Source organism: Osmerus mordax, chromosome 2 (assembly GCF_038355195.1).
Source record: "Osmerus mordax isolate fOsmMor3 chromosome 2, fOsmMor3.pri, whole genome shotgun sequence".
In the NCBI taxonomy this organism is placed as follows: Eukaryota; Metazoa; Chordata; class Actinopteri; order Osmeriformes; family Osmeridae; genus Osmerus; species Osmerus mordax.
Window position 1 is genome coordinate 5,817,561 of NC_090051.1, and position 26,098 is coordinate 5,843,658.

The 26,098-nt window shown below is 58.3% G+C and overlaps 18 non-coding genes across 18 annotated transcripts; 9 read left to right on the plus strand and 9 right to left on the minus strand.

Annotated features, from left to right (window-relative positions):
* Window positions 1–83: 83 nt before the first annotated feature.
* Window positions 84–247, plus strand: LOC136935019 (U1 spliceosomal RNA). The gene has a single exon (XR_010874920.1). It is a non-coding gene; the product is annotated as a U1 spliceosomal RNA (small nuclear RNA).
* Window positions 248–366: 119 nt separating this feature from the next.
* On the minus strand, window positions 367–485 carry LOC136935845 (5S ribosomal RNA). The gene has a single exon (XR_010875003.1). It is a non-coding gene; the product is annotated as a 5S ribosomal RNA (ribosomal RNA).
* Window positions 486–898: 413 nt separating this feature from the next.
* LOC136935042 (U1 spliceosomal RNA) lies at window positions 899–1,062 on the plus strand. Its single transcript, XR_010874922.1, has one exon. It is a non-coding gene; the product is annotated as a U1 spliceosomal RNA (small nuclear RNA).
* Window positions 1,063–1,181: 119 nt separating this feature from the next.
* Window positions 1,182–1,300, minus strand: LOC136935851 (5S ribosomal RNA). The gene has a single exon (XR_010875004.1). It is a non-coding gene; the product is annotated as a 5S ribosomal RNA (ribosomal RNA).
* Window positions 1,301–8,702: 7,402 nt separating this feature from the next.
* On the plus strand, window positions 8,703–8,859 carry LOC136935683 (U1 spliceosomal RNA). The gene has a single exon (XR_010874980.1). It is a non-coding gene; the product is annotated as a U1 spliceosomal RNA (small nuclear RNA).
* A 119-nt stretch (window positions 8,860–8,978) lies between these two features.
* Window positions 8,979–9,097, minus strand: LOC136935857 (5S ribosomal RNA). Its single transcript, XR_010875005.1, has one exon. It is a non-coding gene; the product is annotated as a 5S ribosomal RNA (ribosomal RNA).
* A 397-nt stretch (window positions 9,098–9,494) lies between these two features.
* On the plus strand, window positions 9,495–9,658 carry LOC136935053 (U1 spliceosomal RNA). Its single transcript, XR_010874923.1, has one exon. It is a non-coding gene; the product is annotated as a U1 spliceosomal RNA (small nuclear RNA).
* Window positions 9,659–9,777: 119 nt separating this feature from the next.
* On the minus strand, window positions 9,778–9,896 carry LOC136935867 (5S ribosomal RNA). Its single transcript, XR_010875007.1, has one exon. It is a non-coding gene; the product is annotated as a 5S ribosomal RNA (ribosomal RNA).
* Window positions 9,897–10,309: 413 nt separating this feature from the next.
* Window positions 10,310–10,473, plus strand: LOC136935064 (U1 spliceosomal RNA). The gene has a single exon (XR_010874924.1). It is a non-coding gene; the product is annotated as a U1 spliceosomal RNA (small nuclear RNA).
* A 119-nt stretch (window positions 10,474–10,592) lies between these two features.
* LOC136935872 (5S ribosomal RNA) lies at window positions 10,593–10,711 on the minus strand. The gene has a single exon (XR_010875008.1). It is a non-coding gene; the product is annotated as a 5S ribosomal RNA (ribosomal RNA).
* A 7,404-nt stretch (window positions 10,712–18,115) lies between these two features.
* On the plus strand, window positions 18,116–18,272 carry LOC136935694 (U1 spliceosomal RNA). Its single transcript, XR_010874981.1, has one exon. It is a non-coding gene; the product is annotated as a U1 spliceosomal RNA (small nuclear RNA).
* A 119-nt stretch (window positions 18,273–18,391) lies between these two features.
* Window positions 18,392–18,510, minus strand: LOC136934644 (5S ribosomal RNA). The gene has a single exon (XR_010874887.1). It is a non-coding gene; the product is annotated as a 5S ribosomal RNA (ribosomal RNA).
* A 397-nt stretch (window positions 18,511–18,907) lies between these two features.
* On the plus strand, window positions 18,908–19,071 carry LOC136935075 (U1 spliceosomal RNA). Its single transcript, XR_010874925.1, has one exon. It is a non-coding gene; the product is annotated as a U1 spliceosomal RNA (small nuclear RNA).
* Window positions 19,072–19,190: 119 nt separating this feature from the next.
* Window positions 19,191–19,309, minus strand: LOC136935878 (5S ribosomal RNA). The gene has a single exon (XR_010875009.1). It is a non-coding gene; the product is annotated as a 5S ribosomal RNA (ribosomal RNA).
* A 401-nt stretch (window positions 19,310–19,710) lies between these two features.
* Window positions 19,711–19,874, plus strand: LOC136935086 (U1 spliceosomal RNA). The gene has a single exon (XR_010874926.1). It is a non-coding gene; the product is annotated as a U1 spliceosomal RNA (small nuclear RNA).
* Window positions 19,875–19,993: 119 nt separating this feature from the next.
* Window positions 19,994–20,112, minus strand: LOC136935884 (5S ribosomal RNA). The gene has a single exon (XR_010875010.1). It is a non-coding gene; the product is annotated as a 5S ribosomal RNA (ribosomal RNA).
* A 413-nt stretch (window positions 20,113–20,525) lies between these two features.
* On the plus strand, window positions 20,526–20,689 carry LOC136935097 (U1 spliceosomal RNA). Its single transcript, XR_010874927.1, has one exon. It is a non-coding gene; the product is annotated as a U1 spliceosomal RNA (small nuclear RNA).
* Window positions 20,690–20,808: 119 nt separating this feature from the next.
* LOC136935889 (5S ribosomal RNA) lies at window positions 20,809–20,927 on the minus strand. The gene has a single exon (XR_010875011.1). It is a non-coding gene; the product is annotated as a 5S ribosomal RNA (ribosomal RNA).
* Window positions 20,928–26,098: the final 5,171 nt, after the last annotated feature.

Consider the following 26,098-nt stretch of genomic DNA (forward strand, 5'->3'; position numbering starts at 1 on the left):
GTTTTTTTCTGCCTGTCTGCTTACCGCGGGTGACTGCGGCAGCCCTGGCACCTGGGTGAGGGCACCCGTTTCCCTTCCAACTCATACTTACCTGGCAGGGGAGACACCTTGATCACGAAGGAGGTTCACCCAGGGCGAGGCTCGGCCATTGCACTTCGGCTGTGCTGACCTTTGCGAATTCCCCAAATGCGGGAATCTCGACTGCATAATTTCTGGTAGTGGGGGACTGCGTACGCGCTCTCCCCCGAACATGTTTGTGAAAAATAATCTGGGAATCCTGAGACAGGTCAAGCCAAGCGGTTGAGGAGCTGTGTGACACGAGGTGGGGAAACAGTACCCCCTGCTGGTGAGAGAAGAGGAAAAAAAAGCTTACAGCACCTGGTATTCCCAGGCGGTCTCCCATCCAAGTACTAACCAGGCCCGACCCTGCTTAGCTTCCGAGATCGGACGAGATCGGGCGTGTTCAGGGTGGTATGGCCGTAAGCGAAGGAAGCTGTGGGTCATAGGCTACTTATAGATGACACCGCTCTGCCCAGTAGCTCAGCTTGATTTGCGATTCCTCCTTAGTTTTTTGTGGTCAGTTTCAGTTTATTGTTACTGTAGGTATTGTCTCTCTCTCTCTCTCTCTCTCTCTCTCTCTCTCTTTCTCTGTGTCTCTCTCTCTTCAAGGGGCAGGGCAAGGGAGGGGTGGGGGGATGGGTGAGTGGGAGGTGGGGATGGTTCCCTTCCGCCCGCCCCTTCCATTGGCTGTTTCTTTCTGCATGGGTGAGTGGGAGGTGGGGCTTGCTCCCTTCAGCCCGCCCCTTCCATTGGCTGTTTTTTTCTGCCTGTCTGCTCACCGCGGGTGACTGCGGCAGCCCTGGCACCTGGGTGAGGGCACCCGTTTCCCTTCCAACTCATACTTACCTGGCAGGGGAGACACCTTGATCACGAAGGAGGTTCACCCAGGGCGAGGCTCGGCCATTGCACTTCGGCTGTGCTGACCTTTGCGAATTCCCCAAATGCGGGAATCTCGACTGCATAATTTCTGGTAGTGGGGGACTGCGTACGCGCTCTCCCCCGAACATGTTTGTGAAAAATAATCTGGGAATCCTGAGACAGGTCAAGCCAAGCGGTTGAGGAGCTGTGTGACACGAGGTGGGGAAACAGTACCCCCTGCTGGTGAGAGAAGAGGAAAAAAAAGCTTACAGCACCTGGTATTCCCAGGCGGTCTCCCATCCAAGTACTAACCAGGCCCGACCCTGCTTAGCTTCCGAGATCGGACGAGATCGGGCGTGTTCAGGGTGGTATGGCCGTAAGCGAAGGAAGCTGTGGGTCATAGGCTACTTATAGATGACACCGCTCTGCCCAGTAGCTCAGCTTGATTTGCGATTCCTCCTTAGTTTTTTGTGGTCAGTTTCAGTTTATTGTTACTGTAGGTATTGTCTCTCTCTCTCTCTCTCTCTCTTTCTCTGTGTCTCTCTCTCTTCAAGGGGCAGGGCAAGGGAGGGGTGGGGGGATGGGTGAGTGGGAGGTGGGGATGGTTCCCTTCCGCCCGCCCCTTCCATTGGCTGTTTCTTTCTGCATGGGTGAGTGGGAGGTGGGGCTTGCTCCCTTCAGCCCGCCCCTTCCATTGGCTGTTTTTTTCTGCCTGTCTGCTCACCGCGGGTGACTGCGGCAGCCCTGGCACCTGGGTGAGGGCACCCGTTTCCCTTCCAACTCATACTTACCTGGCAGGGGAGACACCTTGATCAGGAAGTATCAAATCGGCACTCTGGTTCCCGTTTAGCCGTGGTGGTCAGGAAAGAAATCGAAAGTCCGGGGTCTTGCGGTGTATGCGACACGGCTTGCGATTCCTTTGTTGGCTCTGCGGTGGAAGCCAGGTTTTCGATCCCCCTTTCTCTCTTCATTACTTTCCCCCCTTTTTCACCACTTGGCTGGAGACAGAGGCAGAATACGTGGCCTGACCGCGGTTCTGCCAAAATCTTCAGCCCAACCACCCAGCTGCGGAACACCCCGAACAGGCCCGGAACCCTCCGGTGCCACAGGGCCCGGTGAGGGGCAGGAGGCAGGGGAGCAGGAGGAGGGTGCTAGGTCGTGGTAGACCAGCCCTGACCCCTCCGGCTTTCCCAGTACTCCGCCGACTCCCAGACCCGCCCAGCTGCGGAACACCCAGGATAGGACCGGAATCCTCCGGTGCCCGCTGGCCCCGGTGAGAGGCAGGAGGCAGAGGAACAGAAGGAGGGGCTAGGTCGGTGCAGACCGGCCCCACCCTCGACTCCCAGTACCCCGCATCTCCCGGATCCCCATACCCCCCCCCCCTTTGCGGCTGGCCAGACCGCTCGAAAAGTCGGGATAAGGACCTTTTCCGCCAGACCAGACCCGGAGGAAGGAGGGACAGACGGGAGAGAGCCCCACCACCTACGCCGAGAGCAAGCAGGCCACAGGAGAGTGGCACGCCAAGGGCCAAGCACTCTGGTGGCTCTGCCTTGCTCTCAGGTCTTCCTCTGTCCTCCATAGGAAGACTGTCCATCTCAGACCAGACGGGAGGAGGGCCAGGAGCCCCAACACCACCTCTAGGAGCAGGCGGGCCACAGGAGAGTACCGTCCCTTGGGGACGGGCTACCGAGTGGCCTCAGCCGGCTCTGAGTCTTCTTCCCCCCCCCACCCTTGCAGGTTCGGGGAACACGCACCATCACCATGGCTGCCAGGATGAACCCTGGGGCGATGAGACGGGTGAACGCCGTCAGAGTGACGGTGAAATCCGATGAGGCTGCCGGGGACGGAGTCACCAAAGGATCCACAACCACCGCAACGACGACAGGACAGAGAGACACCACAACCGGAATGACCCGCCTGGAATTCAGCAGAGCCGTACTCCAACGAGGTATGGGCTTTGCGCCGCTCGATCTCAACTGCCTGGTGAAACCGCCCTCAACCCCCAACACCTTTGAGGTCAGTTTCAAAACACCACAACTGTTAGAGCAATTTTGGACCAGGTACCGCCAGAACAAAAATAACCCGCCTTTCAGCCATCTCCACACAGAACCACTTTCAGACAGGGAAAACAAAGTAGTCACCATTCAATTCCACAACGAAGCTGTGCAGGAGTACGACGTGGAGGTTTGGCTGCGCCGCTATGCCCGCGTCAACTCTGGAGCGAGGAGGGTCCTGGACGAGGATGGAGTGTGGACCGGGGCACGGAAATGGCTGGTCCAGCTCACACCGGATCCTTCAGCGGTGGGCGGTGTCCAACACATCCCCAGTACCATCAACCTGGGGAACCACAGGGGCACCGTCCACTACTACGGTATGCCCAAATTGTGCAGGACCTGCGGCCACCTTGGACATCTGGCCGCGGCCTGCACAAAGACCATCTGCCGCATCTGCCGAGGGGAACACCCCACGGCGGAATGCACTAACACACGCCCCTGCAACCTGTGTGGGCTTCAGGGACACCTCTACAGAGACTGCCCCCACTCCTACGCCAACAAGACAAGGAGGCCGGCCAATACCCCCCCTACGGCACCGCCCGGAGCTCAACCTCAGAAGGAGCAGGCCGACCCCCCTCCACCAACCTCCCCCCCCCTCCCCCCTTCCCCCTCCCCCTCCCCCTCCTCAGACTCCTCCACACCCCCCCTATTCATAATTACTGACCCCGACCCGGTATCGGAACCCGACTCGGTACCGGCCCCCTTCACCGACCTCCCCCCTGACTCCCCGACCGACATCCACCCCCTCTCCCCACTCCCGGGGGCAGTCTCATCCCCGACGACACAACCAGACCTACCGGACTCCCAGACAGACCTGCCGACCCCCACCACGGCAAATCCACCGGGGACGACACGACCGGACTCTGACTCCACCGACATGACCTCCCCGGTGTATCTCCCAATACGTACATCCACCCCTGCCAAGCCGGTGAATGTGAGGGAACCGGCTCTGGTAGGGATCATTCCCTCCCACGACTTACCCCCACACTCCCAGTCACTCTACAACGAGGACTCACCACTCACTGACTGGAACATGGTCGTTCTGAAGAGGAAGCGCAAACCCACCACTGCCACCTCCGAAGACGACTCCACCCCGACTTCTGACTCTCCATCCCCCCCGAAACCACCACCAAAGCCTCCAGGTCCCCCCCCCCCTCCCCCTCCCCCCCTTCCCCCACGACCTCACCCTGGTCCCAAGTCCAGACGCCAACCCTCCACAGCAGTCTCTGAGCCCACACAGGATCAGACCAGCCAGCCCCGGCCCACCCAAGGACCCTCCGTGCCAGCCGAATCTCCACCACCAGGCAGACGGTGGGGGGACGACGAAGCCGTGAGCAATCAGGGGGAGGTGCCCGACCCGGAATATGGACAGGAGGCCATCAGGAACCTCCAAATCATCGCCACAGGAATCAGCGGACCCGTCAAATCATCACAATCACTATGACTATCACAATAACATCACTCAACACCCGCAGTATGTTACGACTGGAGAAGAGGGCAACCGTTTTCAGACACCTCTCAACACAACCGGCCGACATCTACCTCCTCCAGGAGTGTGCCATCCCCTACATGGAGATGGATGCACTTCTGGAGGGGGAGTGGACTCGGGGAGACTCTCTCTGGTCAGGTTCCAACACCAATAAATCGGATGGGGTCGGGATGTTGGTGGCCAATCCATTCCTCCGACAAACCAGCCACCGAGTCGTCGAGAGCGGGCGGATCCTGGCCGTCGACCTGGAGGTCCGGGGTTCCCCGCTCAGGGTCATCAACGTCTACGGCCCCTCCAACGCCACAGAGAGAGTCTCCCTCTACGCGAAGCTTCGACCTCTTCTGATGACCCCCATGCCAGTATTGGTAGGGGGTGATTTCAACTGCGCCCTGAGGGATGAGGATCGGAGCAAACCCTGGAAGGACAGATCCACCAAAGCACTACAGGACATCATCAATGACTTCTCCCTGATGGATGTCGGCGGCACCTCCCCCCCAACACACACGTGGGTGAGATCCTCGGGCTCTGCCTCTTCAAGGATCGACATGTTCTTGCTCTCGCCAGGTCTGGGAGTGTGCTCCTTCAAGACCCAGGCGACGCACTTCTCAGACCACAGGATGCTGACCGTGACCCTGCGATGGGAGGGACCAGCCAGACCAACGAGGGGGCCCTGGAGGATGAACACATCTGTACTCCAGGACCCCTCCATCAGCCACTCCTTCTCCAGGCGCTACCTGGAGTGGAGGACCCTGAAAGAACTATTTACATCCCCGATAGAGTGGTGGGAAATGGTCAAGTCCCGGGTCAAGGGGTTCTTCGGAGGGGTGGGAAGGAGGAAGGCTCGGGAACAGAGGGCCCGTTTCTACCACCACAACGGGGCCCTGCAACGCCTGAGCCTCCTCCAACTCAGAGGATTCGACGTGACCCGGGAGCTGTCAGAGACCAAGGAGCACCTGGCCACACTCTATCGGGAAGAACAGGAGAGGAAGACTTTCAGGGATAAACTCAAGGGCCTGGAGGAGGAGGAGAAATGCACCAAATACTTCTTCCGCAGGGCACGGTCTAAACAACAAGGCATCCTGTCCCTCTATAACACCAGCGGCCAGACCGTCACAGACAGCGACGACATCAGGAGGGTGACCGAGGAGTTCTACGGCCGGCTGTTCGACACCAAGCCGGCGGACGGGACTCTGGCGGAAACCTTCCTCGACGGTCTGGACCAAATCAAAGAGGGGGGCGAGGGCGAGGAACCAGAGCTGAGTCTGGAGGAGCTCACCCGGGCCGTGCACGCCATGAACACCCAGAAGGCCCCCGGACCGGACGGGATCCCGGCGGAATTCTATCAGGCCTTCTGGGAACTCATCAAGGGCGATCTGGCCCAGGTCCTCCGAGCGGTCTACAGGGAAAGGAGGCTAGGAGAATCGATGAGACAGAGTACAGTAACACTAATACCCAAGAAGGGGGACCTCAAGGACCTCCGGAATTGGCGCCCCATCAACCTCCTCTGTTCCGACTACAAAATCCTCACGAAGGCCCTCATGTGGCGCTTCCAAACACACCTCCCCGCAATCATCAACCCGGACCAGACCTGCGGCGTCCCCGGAAGGTCCATAAACGACAACCTGCTCCTGGTGAGAGACCTCATCTTCCACTCCCAGGAGCGGAGGTCCCCCTTCGCGCTCCTCTGCCTCGACCAAGAGAAGGCCTTCGACCGGGTAAGCCATGGCTTCCTGCAGGAGGTGCTAGGGAGGATGAACTTCCCACAACACCTCATCCACTGGACCAGGCTCTGCTACAACAACATCACAAGCAGAGTCCTGGTCAACAGACAGCTAACAGACCCCTTTCCCATCCGGTCTGGGGTCAGACAAGGATGCCCCCTAGCACCCCTGCTGTACGTCATCTACCTGGAGCCTTTCCTCCGTAAAATCAGAGCTACACAGAACATCCAGGGTTATCACCTCCCGGGGGCCCAGGGAGAGAGGCTCCGGGTGGTGGCGTACATGGACGACATCACCATCGTCGGCACAGATAGTCGGTCCATCGCCGCGGCAACGAAGGTGGTGGACGACTACTGTGCAGCCACTGGCGCCCTGGTCAATCGAGGTAAGAGCGAACTGTACCTGTCGCAACACTGGAAAGAAGACATCACCACCTCTTTCCCTGTAAAGACAGACAACATCAAGCTGCTCGGAGTCATCTACCAGAACAACGGGAAAGGGACCCTGACCTGGGCCAACACCATCAGCCATGCCAAGCAAAAGATCGCCCAATGGAGTGCACGGTCCCTCACAATAACGGGCAAGATCTTGATCCTGAAGGCAATTATCCTCCCCATTCTCCTCTACGTCGGGAGGGTGTTTCCCCCGGACAGGGCGACGAGCAAAACCATCGAGCGCCTGATGTTCGCCTTTGTCTGGGGGAGCACCATGGAGCGCTTGAAGAGGACCATCATGTTCAGCGCAGAGGAGAAGGGGGGGAAGGGGGTCCCAGACATCCTCAACATCATTAGGGCACAGGGCCTCTCACGACTGGTCACAAATATCCATAAACCGGACAGGAAGGCAGGAACCTTTGAGAGGTACTTCGCCACACCCATACTCAGAGCACTCCGTATCACCAACACCACCATCAACCACACTGTGCCCTACTGCTGGGACCCCCCAAAAGTATACAGGGAGTGGAAGAACTTTGCCTTCAGGACGGGTCTGCCTGCAGCCGGCCTGGCCTCCTGGAAATACAAGGACATCATGGCACACATCAGAGGGAAGGACATCACCACACCACCCAAGGCCAGGCCGGCCCTGGACATCCAACAGGTATGGAAAAACATTAACCATAAATGCATCAACAATAAACAAAAGGATTTGAATTGGTCAACTGCTCACGGCTGTCTCCCCACCAGAGAATTCATGCATAGACGGCGCATGGCCCGTACCGAGCTCTGCCCCCACGGTTGCACTGACACTGAAAACATTTACCACCTGTTTGTCAAGTGCACCGTGGCCAGGCGGGTCTGGGCCCTGTTTGTTCCCTCTGTCTCCCTCTACAGGAACAACACCTTGCCTCGCTTGACGGCGGACGACATCCTGTTCGGTCCTCCGGGGGGCTGTACGACCCCCCGCCTACAACATCAGTGGAGGATCGTCAGCGCCGTCAAGCAGGTGATATGGGAGACAAGGAACAGCAGGGTCTATCATCAACAGGACCACCCTTTCATTGTCCAGAGGAGGAGAATCACTCTCCTCCTCAGGGACTACGCCATCCTGGACTTTAAAAATAACCCGGACACCGCCAGAGACACATGGGGGGTGGAGAGGTGGAAGGACGTGTCCATCTAACTCAGCCCCCCATGCCACCACACCATCTCTGCACTACATGCTCCGTCCCCGAAGGCCGGCGGCATTCCCCGTCCAACACCCTCATCGCCCCCAACACCATCACCACCGCCCTGGCAGCCACCACTCCACTCACCCCACCGCTTCACCCGTTCCGGCACCAAGCCCGAAGACCCAGGGACACCAACACCTGTCCCCAGTACGAGGGTCCGGAGAGGAGAAACCCACCAGGCCACAAGGGAAGTACAACAGCACATTACACCTGCACCCCACTACCCTTGCTCACCCCCTCCTTTCCTCCCCTCTCCACTCTCTCCCCCTATCACCTCACAGGGTTCCAGTTTGCCAACACCATCCCAGCAGCAGCACCCTCTACCCCCCCCCCCCCCCCCCCCCCCCCAAGGACCGGTCATCACCCCTCCCCGGCACACCAGCTGCAGCACCTGGAACCCCTCTCCCTGGGCCCCCGAAAAGGACACTACACCCCCCACCCCCCGCCACAAGAAACCCCCCCCCCCATCCCACTCATCAAGAAGTCTGGCCCCTCCAACCCCGCCACCCACACACCCCACCCCACTTACCGGAACGTTACAGAAACTCTCACCTCAGACACACATCATTTGCACTGCACTTGGACTCGGCCCGACCTGCAGCACCCCCAACCATCCCTGGAGGAGGGGATACCCCCTCGAATGGCTCCTCCCGAGGTTTCTTCTTAATTTTCTCAAAGAGTTTTTGTGAGGAGTTTTTCCTCGCTTTCCTGGAGGGTTTAGGTTGGCGCAGGGAGGGCCCACACTGGTGAATTTGTGTTTTTCGTTTTGAGGTAAAGGGTGATTGTGATTGACGTATCGACACTGGGTGAAATGTGGTGGAAGTTTTTACCAATGCTGTAAATAACTGTTTTTAATTTTGGTAAAACCAATAAAAGCTTAAAAGGTTCACCCAGGGCGAGGCTCGGCCATTGCACTTCGGCTGTGCTGACCTTTGCGAATTCCCCAAATGCGGGAATCTCGACTGCATAATTTCTGGTAGTGGGGGACTGCGTACGCGCTCTCCCCCGAACATGTTTGTGAAAAATAATCTGGGAATCCTGAGACAGGTCAAGCCAAGCGGTTGAGGAGCTGTGTGACACGAGGTGGGGAAACAGTACCCCCTGCTGGTGAGAGAAGAGGAAAAAAAAGCTTACAGCACCTGGTATTCCCAGGCGGTCTCCCATCCAAGTACTAACCAGGCCCGACCCTGCTTAGCTTCCGAGATCGGACGAGATCGGGCGTGTTCAGGGTGGTATGGCCGTAAGCGAAGGAAGCTGTGGGTCATAGGCTACTTATAGATGACACCGCTCTGCCCAGTAGCTCAGCTTGATTTGCGATTCCTCCTTAGTTTTTTGTGGTCAGTTTCAGTTTATTGTTACTGTAGGTATTGTCTCTCTCTCTCTCTCTCTTTCTCTGTGTCTCTCTCTCTTCAAGGGGCAGGGCAAGGGAGGGGTGGGGGGATGGGTGAGTGGGAGGTGGGGATGGTTCCCTTCCGCCCGCCCCTTCCATTGGCTGTTTCTTTCTGCATGGGTGAGTGGGAGGTGGGGCTTGCTCCCTTCAGCCCGCCCCTTCCATTGGCTGTTTTTTTCTGCCTGTCTGCTCACCGCGGGTGACTGCGGCAGCCCTGGCACCTGGGTGAGGGCACCCGTTTCCCTTCCAACTCATACTTACCTGGCAGGGGAGACACCTTGATCACGAAGGAGGTTCACCCAGGGCGAGGCTCGGCCATTGCACTTCGGCTGTGCTGACCTTTGCGAATTCCCCAAATGCGGGAATCTCGACTGCATAATTTCTGGTAGTGGGGGACTGCGTACGCGCTCTCCCCCGAACATGTTTGTGAAAAATAATCTGGGAATCCTGAGACAGGTCAAGCCAAGCGGTTGAGGAGCTGTGTGACACGAGGTGGGGAAACAGTACCCCCTGCTGGTGAGAGAAGAGGAAAAAAAAGCTTACAGCACCTGGTATTCCCAGGCGGTCTCCCATCCAAGTACTAACCAGGCCCGACCCTGCTTAGCTTCCGAGATCGGACGAGATCGGGCGTGTTCAGGGTGGTATGGCCGTAAGCGAAGGAAGCTGTGGGTCATAGGCTACTTATAGATGACACCGCTCTGCCCAGTAGCTCAGCTTGATTTGCGATTCCTCCTTAGTTTTTTGTGGTCAGTTTCAGTTTATTGTTACTGTAGGTATTGTCTCTCTCTCTCTCTCTCTCTCTCTCTCTCTCTCTTTCTCTGTGTCTCTCTCTCTTCAAGGGGCAGGGCAAGGGAGGGGTGGGGGGATGGGTGAGTGGGAGGTGGGGATGGTTCCCTTCCGCCCGCCCCTTCCATTGGCTGTTTCTTTCTGCATGGGTGAGTGGGAGGTGGGGCTTGCTCCCTTCAGCCCGCCCCTTCCATTGGCTGTTTTTTTCTGCCTGTCTGCTTACCGCGGGTGACTGCGGCAGCCCTGGCACCTGGGTGAGGGCACCCGTTTCCCTTCCAACTCATACTTACCTGGCAGGGGAGACACCTTGATCACGAAGGAGGTTCACCCAGGGCGAGGCTCGGCCATTGCACTTCGGCTGTGCTGACCTTTGCGAATTCCCCAAATGCGGGAATCTCGACTGCATAATTTCTGGTAGTGGGGGACTGCGTACGCGCTCTCCCCCGAACATGTTTGTGAAAAATAATCTGGGAATCCTGAGACAGGTCAAGCCAAGCGGTTGAGGAGCTGTGTGACACGAGGTGGGGAAACAGTACCCCCTGCTGGTGAGAGAAGAGGAAAAAAAAGCTTACAGCACCTGGTATTCCCAGGCGGTCTCCCATCCAAGTACTAACCAGGCCCGACCCTGCTTAGCTTCCGAGATCGGACGAGATCGGGCGTGTTCAGGGTGGTATGGCCGTAAGCGAAGGAAGCTGTGGGTCATAGGCTACTTATAGATGACACCGCTCTGCCCAGTAGCTCAGCTTGATTTGCGATTCCTCCTTAGTTTTTTGTGGTCAGTTTCAGTTTATTGTTACTGTAGGTATTGTCTCTCTCTCTCTCTCTCTCTCTTTCTCTGTGTCTCTCTCTCTTCAAGGGGCAGGGCAAGGGAGGGGTGGGGGGATGGGTGAGTGGGAGGTGGGGATGGTTCCCTTCCGCCCGCCCCTTCCATTGGCTGTTTCTTTCTGCATGGGTGAGTGGGAGGTGGGGCTTGCTCCCTTCAGCCCGCCCCTTCCATTGGCTGTTTTTTTCTGCCTGTCTGCTCACCGCGGGTGACTGCGGCAGCCCTGGCACCTGGGTGAGGGCACCCGTTTCCCTTCCAACTCATACTTACCTGGCAGGGGAGACACCTTGATCAGGAAGTATCAAATCGGCACTCTGGTTCCCGTTTAGCCGTGGTGGTCAGGAAAGAAATCGAAAGTCCGGGGTCTTGCGGTGTATGCGACACGGCTTGCGATTCCTTTGTTGGCTCTGCGGTGGAAGCCAGGTTTTCGATCCCCCTTTCTCTCTTCATTACTTTCCCCCCTTTTTCACCACTTGGCTGGAGACAGAGGCAGAATACGTGGCCTGACCGCGGTTCTGCCAAAATCTTCAGCCCAACCACCCAGCTGCGGAACACCCCGAACAGGCCCGGAACCCTCCGGTGCCACAGGGCCCGGTGAGGGGCAGGAGGCAGGGGAGCAGGAGGAGGGTGCTAGGTCGTGGTAGACCAGCCCTGACCCCTCCGGCTTTCCCAGTACTCCGCCGACTCCCAGACCCGCCCAGCTGCGGAACACCCAGGATAGGACCGGAATCCTCCGGTGCCCGCTGGCCCCGGTGAGAGGCAGGAGGCAGAGGAACAGAAGGAGGGGCTAGGTCGGTGCAGACCGGCCCCACCCTCGACTCCCAGTACCCCGCATCTCCCGGATCCCCATACCCCCCCCCCCCTTTGCGGCTGGCCAGACCGCTCGAAAAGTCGGGATAAGGACCTTTTCCGCCAGACCAGACCCGGAGGAAGGAGGGACAGACGGGAGAGAGCCCCACCACCTACGCCGAGAGCAAGCAGGCCACAGGAGAGTGGCACGCCAAGGGCCAAGCACTCTGGTGGCTCTGCCTTGCTCTCAGGTCTTCCTCTGTCCTCCATAGGAAGACTGTCCATCTCAGACCAGACGGGAGGAGGGCCAGGAGCCCCAACACCACCTCTAGGAGCAGGCGGGCCACAGGAGAGTACCGTCCCTTGGGGACGGGCTACCGAGTGGCCTCAGCCGGCTCTGAGTCTTCTTCCCCCCCCCACCCTTGCAGGTTCGGGGAACACGCACCATCACCATGGCTGCCAGGATGAACCCTGGGGCGATGAGACGGGTGAACGCCGTCAGAGTGACGGTGAAATCCGATGAGGCTGCCGGGGACGGAGTCACCAAAGGATCCACAACCACCGCAACGACGACAGGACAGAGAGACACCACAACCGGAATGACCCGCCTGGAATTCAGCAGAGCCGTACTCCAACGAGGTATGGGCTTTGCGCCGCTCGATCTCAACTGCCTGGTGAAACCGCCCTCAACCCCCAACACCTTTGAGGTCAGTTTCAAAACACCACAACTGTTAGAGCAATTTTGGACCAGGTACCGCCAGAACAAAAATAACCCGCCTTTCAGCCATCTCCACACAGAACCACTTTCAGACAGGGAAAACAAAGTAGTCACCATTCAATTCCACAACGAAGCTGTGCAGGAGTACGACGTGGAGGTTTGGCTGCGCCGCTATGCCCGCGTCAACTCTGGAGCGAGGAGGGTCCTGGACGAGGATGGAGTGTGGACCGGGGCACGGAAATGGCTGGTCCAGCTCACACCGGATCCTTCAGCGGTGGGCGGTGTCCAACACATCCCCAGTACCATCAACCTGGGGAACCACAGGGGCACCGTCCACTACTACGGTATGCCCAAATTGTGCAGGACCTGCGGCCACCTTGGACATCTGGCCGCGGCCTGCACAAAGACCATCTGCCGCATCTGCCGAGGGGAACACCCCACGGCGGAATGCACTAACACACGCCCCTGCAACCTGTGTGGGCTTCAGGGACACCTCTACAGAGACTGCCCCCACTCCTACGCCAACAAGACAAGGAGGCCGGCCAATACCCCCCCTACGGCACCGCCCGGAGCTCAACCTCAGAAGGAGCAGGCCGACCCCCCTCCACCAACCTCCCCCCCCCTCCCCCCTTCCCCCTCCCCCTCCCCCTCCTCAGACTCCTCCACACCCCCCCTATTCATAATTACTGACCCCGACCCGGTATCGGAACCCGACTCGGTACCGGCCCCCTTCACCGACCTCCCCCCTGACTCCCCGACCGACATCCACCCCCTCTCCCCACTCCCGGGGGCAGTCTCATCCCCGACGACACAACCAGACCTACCGGACTCCCAGACAGACCTGCCGACCCCCACCACGGCAAATCCACCGGGGACGACACGACCGGACTCTGACTCCACCGACATGACCTCCCCGGTGTATCTCCCAATACGTACATCCACCCCTGCCAAGCCGGTGAATGTGAGGGAACCGGCTCTGGTAGGGATCATTCCCTCCCACGACTTACCCCCACACTCCCAGTCACTCTACAACGAGGACTCACCACTCACTGACTGGAACATGGTCGTTCTGAAGAGGAAGCGCAAACCCACCACTGCCACCTCCGAAGACGACTCCACCCCGACTTCTGACTCTCCATCCCCCCCGAAACCACCACCAAAGCCTCCAGGTCCCCCCCCCCCTCCCCCTCCCCCCCTTCCCCCACGACCTCACCCTGGTCCCAAGTCCAGACGCCAACCCTCCACAGCAGTCTCTGAGCCCACACAGGATCAGACCAGCCAGCCCCGGCCCACCCAAGGACCCTCCGTGCCAGCCGAATCTCCACCACCAGGCAGACGGTGGGGGGACGACGAAGCCGTGAGCAATCAGGGGGAGGTGCCCGACCCGGAATATGGACAGGAGGCCATCAGGAACCTCCAAATCATCGCCACAGGAATCAGCGGACCCGTCAAATCATCACAATCACTATGACTATCACAATAACATCACTCAACACCCGCAGTATGTTACGACTGGAGAAGAGGGCAACCGTTTTCAGACACCTCTCAACACAACCGGCCGACATCTACCTCCTCCAGGAGTGTGCCATCCCCTACATGGAGATGGATGCACTTCTGGAGGGGGAGTGGACTCGGGGAGACTCTCTCTGGTCAGGTTCCAACACCAATAAATCGGATGGGGTCGGGATGTTGGTGGCCAATCCATTCCTCCGACAAACCAGCCACCGAGTCGTCGAGAGCGGGCGGATCCTGGCCGTCGACCTGGAGGTCCGGGGTTCCCCGCTCAGGGTCATCAACGTCTACGGCCCCTCCAACGCCACAGAGAGAGTCTCCCTCTACGCGAAGCTTCGACCTCTTCTGATGACCCCCATGCCAGTATTGGTAGGGGGTGATTTCAACTGCGCCCTGAGGGATGAGGATCGGAGCAAACCCTGGAAGGACAGATCCACCAAAGCACTACAGGACATCATCAATGACTTCTCCCTGATGGATGTCGGCGGCACCTCCCCCCCAACACACACGTGGGTGAGATCCTCGGGCTCTGCCTCTTCAAGGATCGACATGTTCTTGCTCTCGCCAGGTCTGGGAGTGTGCTCCTTCAAGACCCAGGCGACGCACTTCTCAGACCACAGGATGCTGACCGTGACCCTGCGATGGGAGGGACCAGCCAGACCAACGAGGGGGCCCTGGAGGATGAACACATCTGTACTCCAGGACCCCTCCATCAGCCACTCCTTCTCCAGGCGCTACCTGGAGTGGAGGACCCTGAAAGAACTATTTACATCCCCGATAGAGTGGTGGGAAATGGTCAAGTCCCGGGTCAAGGGGTTCTTCGGAGGGGTGGGAAGGAGGAAGGCTCGGGAACAGAGGGCCCGTTTCTACCACCACAACGGGGCCCTGCAACGCCTGAGCCTCCTCCAACTCAGAGGATTCGACGTGACCCGGGAGCTGTCAGAGACCAAGGAGCACCTGGCCACACTCTATCGGGAAGAACAGGAGAGGAAGACTTTCAGGGATAAACTCAAGGGCCTGGAGGAGGAGGAGAAATGCACCAAATACTTCTTCCGCAGGGCACGGTCTAAACAACAAGGCATCCTGTCCCTCTATAACACCAGCGGCCAGACCGTCACAGACAGCGACGACATCAGGAGGGTGACCGAGGAGTTCTACGGCCGGCTGTTCGACACCAAGCCGGCGGACGGGACTCTGGCGGAAACCTTCCTCGACGGTCTGGACCAAATCAAAGAGGGGGGCGAGGGCGAGGAACCAGAGCTGAGTCTGGAGGAGCTCACCCGGGCCGTGCACGCCATGAACACCCAGAAGGCCCCCGGACCGGACGGGATCCCGGCGGAATTCTATCAGGCCTTCTGGGAACTCATCAAGGGCGATCTGGCCCAGGTCCTCCGAGCGGTCTACAGGGAAAGGAGGCTAGGAGAATCGATGAGACAGAGTACAGTAACACTAATACCCAAGAAGGGGGACCTCAAGGACCTCCGGAATTGGCGCCCCATCAACCTCCTCTGTTCCGACTACAAAATCCTCACGAAGGCCCTCATGTGGCGCTTCCAAACACACCTCCCCGCAATCATCAACCCGGACCAGACCTGCGGCGTCCCCGGAAGGTCCATAAACGACAACCTGCTCCTGGTGAGAGACCTCATCTTCCACTCCCAGGAGCGGAGGTCCCCCTTCGCGCTCCTCTGCCTCGACCAAGAGAAGGCCTTCGACCGGGTAAGCCATGGCTTCCTGCAGGAGGTGCTAGGGAGGATGAACTTCCCACAACACCTCATCCACTGGACCAGGCTCTGCTACAACAACATCACAAGCAGAGTCCTGGTCAACAGACAGCTAACAGACCCCTTTCCCATCCGGTCTGGGGTCAGACAAGGATGCCCCCTAGCACCCCTGCTGTACGTCATCTACCTGGAGCCTTTCCTCCGTAAAATCAGAGCTACACAGAACATCCAGGGTTATCACCTCCCGGGGGCCCAGGGAGAGAGGCTCCGGGTGGTGGCGTACATGGACGACATCACCATCGTCGGCACAGATAGTCGGTCCATCGCCGCGGCAACGAAGGTGGTGGACGACTACTGTGCAGCCACTGGCGCCCTGGTCAATCGAGGTAAGAGCGAACTGTACCTGTCGCAACACTGGAAAGAAGACATCACCACCTCTTTCCCTGTAAAGACAGACAACATCAAGCTGCTCGGAGTCATCTACCAGAACAACGGGAAAGGGACCCTGACCTGGGCCAACACCATCAGCCATGCCAAGCAAAAGATCGCCCAATGGAGTGCACGGTCCCTCACAATAACGGGCAAGATCTTGATCCTGAAGGCAATTATCCTCCCCATTCTCCTCTACGTCGGGAGGGTGTTTCCCCCGGACAGGGCGACGAGCAAAACCATCGAGCGCCTGATGTTCGCCTTTGTCTGGGGGAGCACCATGGAGCGCTTGAAGAGGACCATCATGTTCAGCGCAGAGGAGAAGGGGGGGAAGGGGGTCCCAGACATCCTCAACATCATTAGGGCACAGGGCCTCTCACGACTGGTCACAAATATCCATAAACCGGACAGGAAGGCAGGAACCTTTGAGAGGTACTTCGCCACACCCATACTCAGAGCACTCCGTATCACCAACACCACCATCAACCACACTGTGCCCTACTGCTGGGACCCCCCAAAAGTATACAGGGAGTGGAAGAACTTTGCCTTCAGGACGGGTCTGCCTGCAGCCGGCCTGGCCTCCTGGAAATACAAGGACATCATGGCACACATCAGAGGGAAGGACATCACCACACCACCCAAGGCCAGGCCGGCCCTGGACATCCAACAGGTATGGAAAAACATTAACCATAAATGCATCAACAATAAACAAAAGGATTTGAATTGGTCAACTGCTCACGGCTGTCTCCCCACCAGAGAATTCATGCATAGACGGCGCATGGCCCGTACCGAGCTCTGCCCCCACGGTTGCACTGACACTGAAAACATTTACCACCTGTTTGTCAAGTGCACCGTGGCCAGGCGGGTCTGGGCCCTGTTTGTTCCCTCTGTCTCCCTCTACAGGAACAACACCTTGCCTCGCTTGACGGCGGACGACATCCTGTTCGGTCCTCCGGGGGGCTGTACGACCCCCCGCCTACAACATCAGTGGAGGATCGTCAGCGCCGTCAAGCAGGTGATATGGGAGACAAGGAACAGCAGGGTCTATCATCAACAGGACCACCCTTTCATTGTCCAGAGGAGGAGAATCACTCTCCTCCTCAGGGACTACGCCATCCTGGACTTTAAAAATAACCCGGACACCGCCAGAGACACATGGGGGGTGGAGAGGTGGAAGGACGTGTCCATCTAACTCAGCCCCCCATGCCACCACACCATCTCTGCACTACATGCTCCGTCCCCGAAGGCCGGCGGCATTCCCCGTCCAACACCCTCATCGCCCCCAACACCATCACCACCGCCCTGGCAGCCACCACTCCACTCACCCCACCGCTTCACCCGTTCCGGCACCAAGCCCGAAGACCCAGGGACACCAACACCTGTCCCCAGTACGAGGGTCCGGAGAGGAGAAACCCACCAGGCCACAAGGGAAGTACAACAGCACATTACACCTGCACCCCACTACCCTTGCTCACCCCCTCCTTTCCTCCCCTCTCCACTCTCTCCCCCTATCACCTCACAGGGTTCCAGTTTGCCAACACCATCCCAGCAGCAGCACCCTCTACCCCCCCCCCCCCCCCCCCCCCCCCCAAGGACCGGTCATCACCCCTCCCCGGCACACCAGCTGCAGCACCTGGAACCCCTCTCCCTGGGCCCCCGAAAAGGACACTACACCCCCCACCCCCCGCCACAAGAAACCCCCCCCCCCATCCCACTCATCAAGAAGTCTGGCCCCTCCAACCCCGCCACCCACACACCCCACCCCACTTACCGGAACGTTACAGAAACTCTCACCTCAGACACACATCATTTGCACTGCACTTGGACTCGGCCCGACCTGCAGCACCCCCAACCATCCCTGGAGGAGGGGATACCCCCTCGAATGGCTCCTCCCGAGGTTTCTTCTTAATTTTCTCAAAGAGTTTTTGTGAGGAGTTTTTCCTCGCTTTCCTGGAGGGTTTAGGTTGGCGCAGGGAGGGCCCACACTGGTGAATTTGTGTTTTTCGTTTTGAGGTAAAGGGTGATTGTGATTGACGTATCGACACTGGGTGAAATGTGGTGGAAGTTTTTACCAATGCTGTAAATAACTGTTTTTAATTTTGGTAAAACCAATAAAAGCTTAAAAGGTTCACCCAGGGCGAGGCTCGGCCATTGCACTTCGGCTGTGCTGACCTTTGCGAATTCCCCAAATGCGGGAATCTCGACTGCATAATTTCTGGTAGTGGGGGACTGCGTACGCGCTCTCCCCCGAACATGTTTGTGAAAAATAATCTGGGAATCCTGAGACAGGTCAAGCCAAGCGGTTGAGGAGCTGTGTGACACGAGGTGGGGAAACAGTACCCCCTGCTGGTGAGAGAAGAGGAAAAAAAAGCTTACAGCACCTGGTATTCCCAGGCGGTCTCCCATCCAAGTACTAACCAGGCCCGACCCTGCTTATCTTCCGAGATCGGACGAGATCGGGCGTGTTCAGGGTGGTATGGCCGTAAGCGAAGGAAGCTGTGGGTCATAGGCTACTTATAGATGACACCGCTCTGCCCAGTAGCTCAGCTTGATTTGCGATTCCTCCTTAGTTTTTTGTGGTCAGTTTCAGTTTATTGTTACTGTAGGTATTGTCTCTCTCTCTCTCTCTCTTTCTCTGTGTCTCTCTCTCTTCAAGGGGCAGGGCAAGGGAGGGGTGGGGGGATGGGTGAGTGGGAGGTGGGGATGGTTCCCTTCCGCCCGCCCCTTCCATTGGCTGTTTCTTTCTGCATGGGTGAGTGGGAGGTGGGGCTTGCTCCCTTCAGCCCGCCCCTTCCATTGGCTGTTTTTTTCTGCCTGTCTGCTCACCGCGGGTGACTGCGGCAGCCCTGGCACCTGGGTGAGGGCACCCGTTTCCCTTCCAACTCATACTTACCTGGCAGGGGAGACACCTTGATCACGAAGGAGGTTCACCCAGGGCGAGGCTCGGCCATTGCACTTCGGCTGTGCTGACCTTTGCGAATTCCCCAAATGCGGGAATCTCGACTGCATAATTTCTGGTAGTGGGGGACTGCGTACGCGCTCTCCCCCGAACATGTTTGTGAAAAATAATCTGGGAATCCTGAGACAGGTCAAGCCAAGCGGTTGAGGAGCTGTGTGACACGAGGTGGGGAAACAGTACCCCCTGCTGGTGAGAGAAGAGGAAAAAAAAGCTTACAGCACCTGGTATTCCCAGGCGGTCTCCCATCCAAGTACTAACCAGGCCCGACCCTGCTTAGCTTCCGAGATCGGACGAGATCGGGCGTGTTCAGGGTGGTATGGCCGTAAGCGAAGGAAGCTGTGGGTCATAGGCTACTTATAGATGACACCGCTCTGCCCAGTAGCTCAGCTTGATTTGCGATTCCTCCTTAGTTTTTTGTGGTCAGTTTCAGTTTATTGTTACTGTAGGTATTGTCTCTCTCTCTCTCTCTCTCTCTTTCTCTGTGTCTCTCTCTCTTCAAGGGGCAGGGCAAGGGAGGGGTGGGGGGATGGGTGAGTGGGAGGTGGGGATGGTTCCCTTCCGCCCGCCCCTTCCATTGGCTGTTTCTTTCTGCATGGGTGAGTGGGAGGTGGGGCTTGCTCCCTTCAGCCCGCCCCTTCCATTGGCTGTTTTTTTCTGCCTGTCTGCTCACCGCGGGTGACTGCGGCAGCCCTGGCACCTGGGTGAGGGCACCCGTTTCCCTTCCAACTCATACTTACCTGGCAGGGGAGACACCTTGATCACGAAGGAGGTTCACCCAGGGCGAGGCTCGGCCATTGCACTTCGGCTGTGCTGACCTTTGCGAATTCCCCAAATGCGGGAATCTCGACTGCATAATTTCTGGTAGTGGGGGACTGCGTACGCGCTCTCCCCCGAACATGTTTGTGAAAAATAATCTGGGAATCCTGAGACAGGTCAAGCCAAGCGGTTGAGGAGCTGTGTGACATGAGGTGGGGAAACAGTACCCCCTGCTGGTGAGAGAAGAGGAAAAAAAAGCTTACAGCACCTGGTATTCCCAGGCGGTCTCCCATCCAAGTACTAACCAGGCCCGACCCTGCTTAGCTTCCGAGATCGGACGAGATCGGGCGTGTTCAGGGTGGTATGGCCGTAAGCGAAGGAAGCTGTGGGTCATAGGCTACTTATAGATGACACCGCTCTGCCCAGTAGCTCAGCTTGATTTGCGATTCCTCCTTAGTTTTTTGTGGTCAGTTTCAGTTTATTGTTACTGTAGGTATTGTCTCTCTCTCTCTCTCTCTCTCTCTCTCTCTCTCTTTCTCTGTGTCTCTCTCTCTTCAAGGGGCAGGGCAAGGGAGGGGTGGGGGGATGGGTGAGTGGGAGGTGGGGATGGTTCCCTTCCGCCCGCCCCTTCCATTGGCTGTTTCTTTCTGCATGGGTGAGTGGGAGGTGGGGCTTGCTCCCTTCAGCCCGCCCCTTCCATTGGCTGTTTTTTTCTGCCTGTCTGCTCACCGCGGGTGACTGCGGCAGCCCTGGCACCTGGGTGAGGGCACCCGTTTCCCTTCCAACTCATACTTACCTGGCAGGGGAGACACCTTGATCACGAAGGAGGTTCACCCAGGGCGAGGCTCGGCCATTGCACTTCGGCTGTGCTGACCTTTGCGAATTCCCCAAATGCGGGAATCTCGACTGCATAATTTCTGGTAGTGGGGGACTGCGTACGCGCTCTCCCCCGAACATGTTTGTGAAAAATAATCTGGGAATCCTGAGACAGGTCAAGCCAAGCGGTTGAGGAGCTGTGTGACACGAGGTGGGGAAACAGTACCCCCTGCTGGTGAGAGAAGAGGAAAAAAAAGCTTACAGCACCTGGTATTCCCAGGCGGTCTCCCATCCAAGTACTAACCAGGCCCGACCCTGCTTAGCTTCCGAGATCGGACGAGATCGGGCGTGTTCAGGGTGGTATGGCCGTAAGCGAAGGAAGCTGTGGGTCATAGGCTACTTATAGATGACACCGCTCTGCCCAGTAGCTCAGCTTGATTTGCGATTCCTCCTTAGTTTTTTGTGGTCAGTTTCAGTTTATTGTTACTGTAGGTATTGTCTCTCTCTCTCTCTCTCTTTCTCTGTGTCTCTCTCTCTTCAAGGGGCAGGGCAAGGGAGGGGTGGGGGGATGGGTGAGTGGGAGGTGGGGATGGTTCCCTTCCGCCCGCCCCTTCCATTGGCTGTTTCTTTCTGCATGGGTGAGTGGGAGGTGGGGCTTGCTCCCTTCAGCCCGCCCCTTCCATTGGCTGTTTTTTTCTGCCTGTCTGCTCACCGCGGGTGACTGCGGCAGCCCTGGCACCTGGGTGAGGGCACCCGTTTCCCTTCCAACTCATACTTACCTGGCAGGGGAGACACCTTGATCAGGAAGTATCAAATCGGCACTCTGGTTCCCGTTTAGCCGTGGTGGTCAGGAAAGAAATCGAAAGTCCGGGGTCTTGCGGTGTATGCGACACGGCTTGCGATTCCTTTGTTGGCTCTGCGGTGGAAGCCAGGTTTTCGATCCCCCTTTCTCTCTTCATTACTTTCCCCCCTTTTTCACCACTTGGCTGGAGACAGAGGCAGAATACGTGGCCTGACCGCGGTTCTGCCAAAATCTTCAGCCCAACCACCCAGCTGCGGAACACCCCGAACAGGCCCGGAACCCTCCGGTGCCACAGGGCCCGGTGAGGGGCAGGAGGCAGGGGAGCAGGAGGAGGGTGCTAGGTCGTGGTAGACCAGCCCTGACCCCTCCGGCTTTCCCAGTACTCCGCCGACTCCCAGACCCGCCCAGCTGCGGAACACCCAGGATAGGACCGGAATCCTCCGGTGCCCGCTGGCCCCGGTGAGAGGCAGGAGGCAGAGGAACAGAAGGAGGGGCTAGGTCGGTGCAGACCGGCCCCACCCTCGACTCCCAGTACCCCGCATCTCCCGGATCCCCATACCCCCCCCCCCTTTGCGGCTGGCCAGACCGCTCGAAAAGTCGGGATAAGGACCTTTTCCGCCAGACCAGACCCGGAGGAAGGAGGGACAGACGGGAGAGAGCCCCACCACCTACGCCGAGAGCAAGCAGGCCACAGGAGAGTGGCACGCCAAGGGCCAAGCACTCTGGTGGCTCTGCCTTGCTCTCAGGTCTTCCTCTGTCCTCCATAGGAAGACTGTCCATCTCAGACCAGACGGGAGGAGGGCCAGGAGCCCCAACACCACCTCTAGGAGCAGGCGGGCCACAGGAGAGTACCGTCCCTTGGGGACGGGCTACCGAGTGGCCTCAGCCGGCTCTGAGTCTTCTTCCCCCCCCCACCCTTGCAGGTTCGGGGAACACGCACCATCACCATGGCTGCCAGGATGAACCCTGGGGCGATGAGACGGGTGAACGCCGTCAGAGTGACGGTGAAATCCGATGAGGCTGCCGGGGACGGAGTCACCAAAGGATCCACAACCACCGCAACGACGACAGGACAGAGAGACACCACAACCGGAATGACCCGCCTGGAATTCAGCAGAGCCGTACTCCAACGAGGTATGGGCTTTGCGCCGCTCGATCTCAACTGCCTGGTGAAACCGCCCTCAACCCCCAACACCTTTGAGGTCAGTTTCAAAACACCACAACTGTTAGAGCAATTTTGGACCAGGTACCGCCAGAACAAAAATAACCCGCCTTTCAGCCATCTCCACACAGAACCACTTTCAGACAGGGAAAACAAAGTAGTCACCATTCAATTCCACAACGAAGCTGTGCAGGAGTACGACGTGGAGGTTTGGCTGCGCCGCTATGCCCGCGTCAACTCTGGAGCGAGGAGGGTCCTGGACGAGGATGGAGTGTGGACCGGGGCACGGAAATGGCTGGTCCAGCTCACACCGGATCCTTCAGCGGTGGGCGGTGTCCAACACATCCCCAGTACCATCAACCTGGGGAACCACAGGGGCACCGTCCACTACTACGGTATGCCCAAATTGTGCAGGACCTGCGGCCACCTTGGACATCTGGCCGCGGCCTGCACAAAGACCATCTGCCGCATCTGCCGAGGGGAACACCCCACGGCGGAATGCACTAACACACGCCCCTGCAACCTGTGTGGGCTTCAGGGACACCTCTACAGAGACTGCCCCCACTCCTACGCCAACAAGACAAGGAGGCCGGCCAATACCCCCCCTACGGCACCGCCCGGAGCTCAACCTCAGAAGGAGCAGGCCGACCCCCCTCCACCAACCTCCCCCCCCCTCCCCCCTTCCCCCTCCCCCTCCCCCTCCTCAGACTCCTCCACACCCCCCCTATTCATAATTACTGACCCCGACCCGGTATCGGAACCCGACTCGGTACCGGCCCCCTTCACCGACCTCCCCCCTGACTCCCCGACCGACATCCACCCCCTCTCCCCACTCCCGGGGGCAGTCTCATCCCCGACGACACAACCAGACCTACCGGACTCCCAGACAGACCTGCCGACCCCCACCACGGCAAATCCACCGGGGACGACACGACCGGACTCTGACTCCACCGACATGACCTCCCCGGTGTATCTCCCAATACGTACATCCACCCCTGCCAAGCCGGTGAATGTGAGGGAACCGGCTCTGGTAGGGATCATCACAATCACCATGACTATCACAATAACATCACTCAACACCCGCAGCATGTTACGACTGGAGAAGAGGGCAACCGTTTTCAGACACCTCTCAACACAACCGGCCGACATCTACCTCCTCCAGGAGTGTGCCATCCCCTACATGGAGATGGATGCACTTCTGGAGGGGGAGTGGACTCGGGGAGACTCTCTCTGGTCAGGTTCCAACACCAATAAATCGGATGGGGTCGGGATGTTGGTGGCCAATCCATTCCTCCGACAAACCAGCCACCGAGTCGTCGAGAGCCGGCGGATCCTGGCCGTCGACCTGGAGGTCCGGGGTTCCCCGCTCAGGGTCATCAACGTCTACGGCCCCTCCAACGCCACAGAGAGAGTCTCCCTCTACGCGAAGCTTCGACCTCTTCTGATGACCCCCATGCCAGTATTGGTAGGGGGTGATTTCAACTGCGCCCTGAGGGATGAGGATCGGAGCAAACCCTGGAAGGACAGATCCACCAAAGCACTACAGGACATCATCAATGACTTCTCCCTGATGGATGTCGGCGGCACCTCCCCCCCAACACACACGTGGGTGAGATCCTCGGGCTCTGCCTCTTCAAGGATCGACATGTTCTTGCTCTCGCCAGGTCTGGGAGTGTGCTCCTTCAAGACCCAGGCGACGCACTTCTCAGACCACAGGATGCTGACCGTGACCCTGCGATGGGAGGGACCAGCCAGACCAACGAGGGGGCCCTGGAGGATGAACACATCTGTACTCCAGGACCCCTCCATCAGCCACTCCTTCTCCAGGCGCTACCTGGAGTGGAGGACCCTGAAAGAACTATTTACATCCCCGATAGAGTGGTGGGAAATGGTCAAGTCCCGGGTCAAGGGGTTCTTCGGAGGGGTGGGAAGGAGGAAGGCTCGGGAACAGAGGGCCCGTTTCTACCACCACAACGGGGCCCTGCAACGCCTGAGCCTCCTCCAACTCAGAGGATTCGACGTGACCCGGGAGCTGTCAGAGACCAAGGAGCACCTGGCCACACTCTATCGGGAAGAACAGGAGAGGAAGACTTTCAGGGATAAACTCAAGGGCCTGGAGGAGGAGGAGAAATGCACCAAATACTTCTTCCGCAGGGCACGGTCTAAACAACAAGGCATCCTGTCCCTCTATAACACCAGCGGCCAGACCGTCACAGACAGCGACGACATCAGGAGGGTGACCGAGGAGTTCTACGGCCGGCTGTTCGACACCAAGCCGGCGGACGGGACTCTGGCGGAAACCTTCCTCGACGGTCTGGACCAAATCAAAGAGGGGGGCGAGGGCGAGGAACCAGAGCTGAGTCTGGAGGAGCTCACCCGGGCCGTGCACGCCATGAACACCCAGAAGGCCCCGGGACCGGACGGGATCCCGGCGGAATTCTATCAGGCCTTCTGGGAACTCATCAAGGGCGATCTGGCCCAGGTCCTCCGAGCGGTCTACAGGGAAAGGAGGCTAGGAGAATCGATGAGACAGAGTACAGTAACACTAATACCCAAGAAGGGGGACCTCAAGGACCTCCGGAATTGGCGCCCCATCAACCTCCTCTGTTCCGACTACAAAATCCTCACGAAGGCCCTCATGTGGCGCTTCCAAACACACCTCCCCGCAATCATCAACCCGGACCAGACCTGCGGCGTCCCCGGAAGGTCCATAAACGACAACCTGCTCCTGGTGAGAGACCTCATCTTCCACTCCCAGGAGCGGAGGTCCCCCTTCGCGCTCCTCTGCCTCGACCAAGAGAAGGCCTTCGACCGGGTAAGCCATGGCTTCCTGCAGGAGGTGCTAGGGAGGATGAACTTCCCACAACACCTCATCCACTGGACCAGGCTCTGCTACAACAACATCACAAGCAGAGTCCTGGTCAACAGACAGCTAACAGACCCCTTTCCCATCCGGTCTGGGGTCAGACAAGGATGCCCCCTAGCACCCCTGCTGTACGTCATCTACCTGGAGCCTTTCCTCCGTAAAATCAGAGCTACACAGAACATCCAGGGTTATCACCTCCCGGGGGCCCAGGGAGAGAGGCTCCGGGTGGTGGCGTACATGGACGACATCACCATCGTCGGCACAGATAGTCGGTCCATCGCCGCGGCAACGAAGGTGGTGGACGACTACTGTGCAGCCACTGGCGCCCTGGTCAATCGAGGTAAGAGCGAACTGTACCTGTCGCAACACTGGAAAGAAGACATCACCACCTCTTTCCCTGTAAAGACAGACAACATCAAGCTGCTCGGAGTCATCTACCAGAACAACGGGAAAGGGACCCTGACCTGGGCCAACACCATCAGCCATGCCAAGCAAAAGATCGCCCAATGGAGTGCACGGTCCCTCACAATAACGGGCAAGATCTTGATCCTGAAGGCAATTATCCTCCCCATTCTCCTCTACGTCGGGAGGGTGTTTCCCCCGGACAGGGTGACGAGCAAAACCATCGAGCGCCTGATGTTCACCTTTGTCTGGGGGAGCACCATGGAGCGCTTGAAGAGGACCATCATGTTCAGCGCAGAGGAGAAGGGGGGGA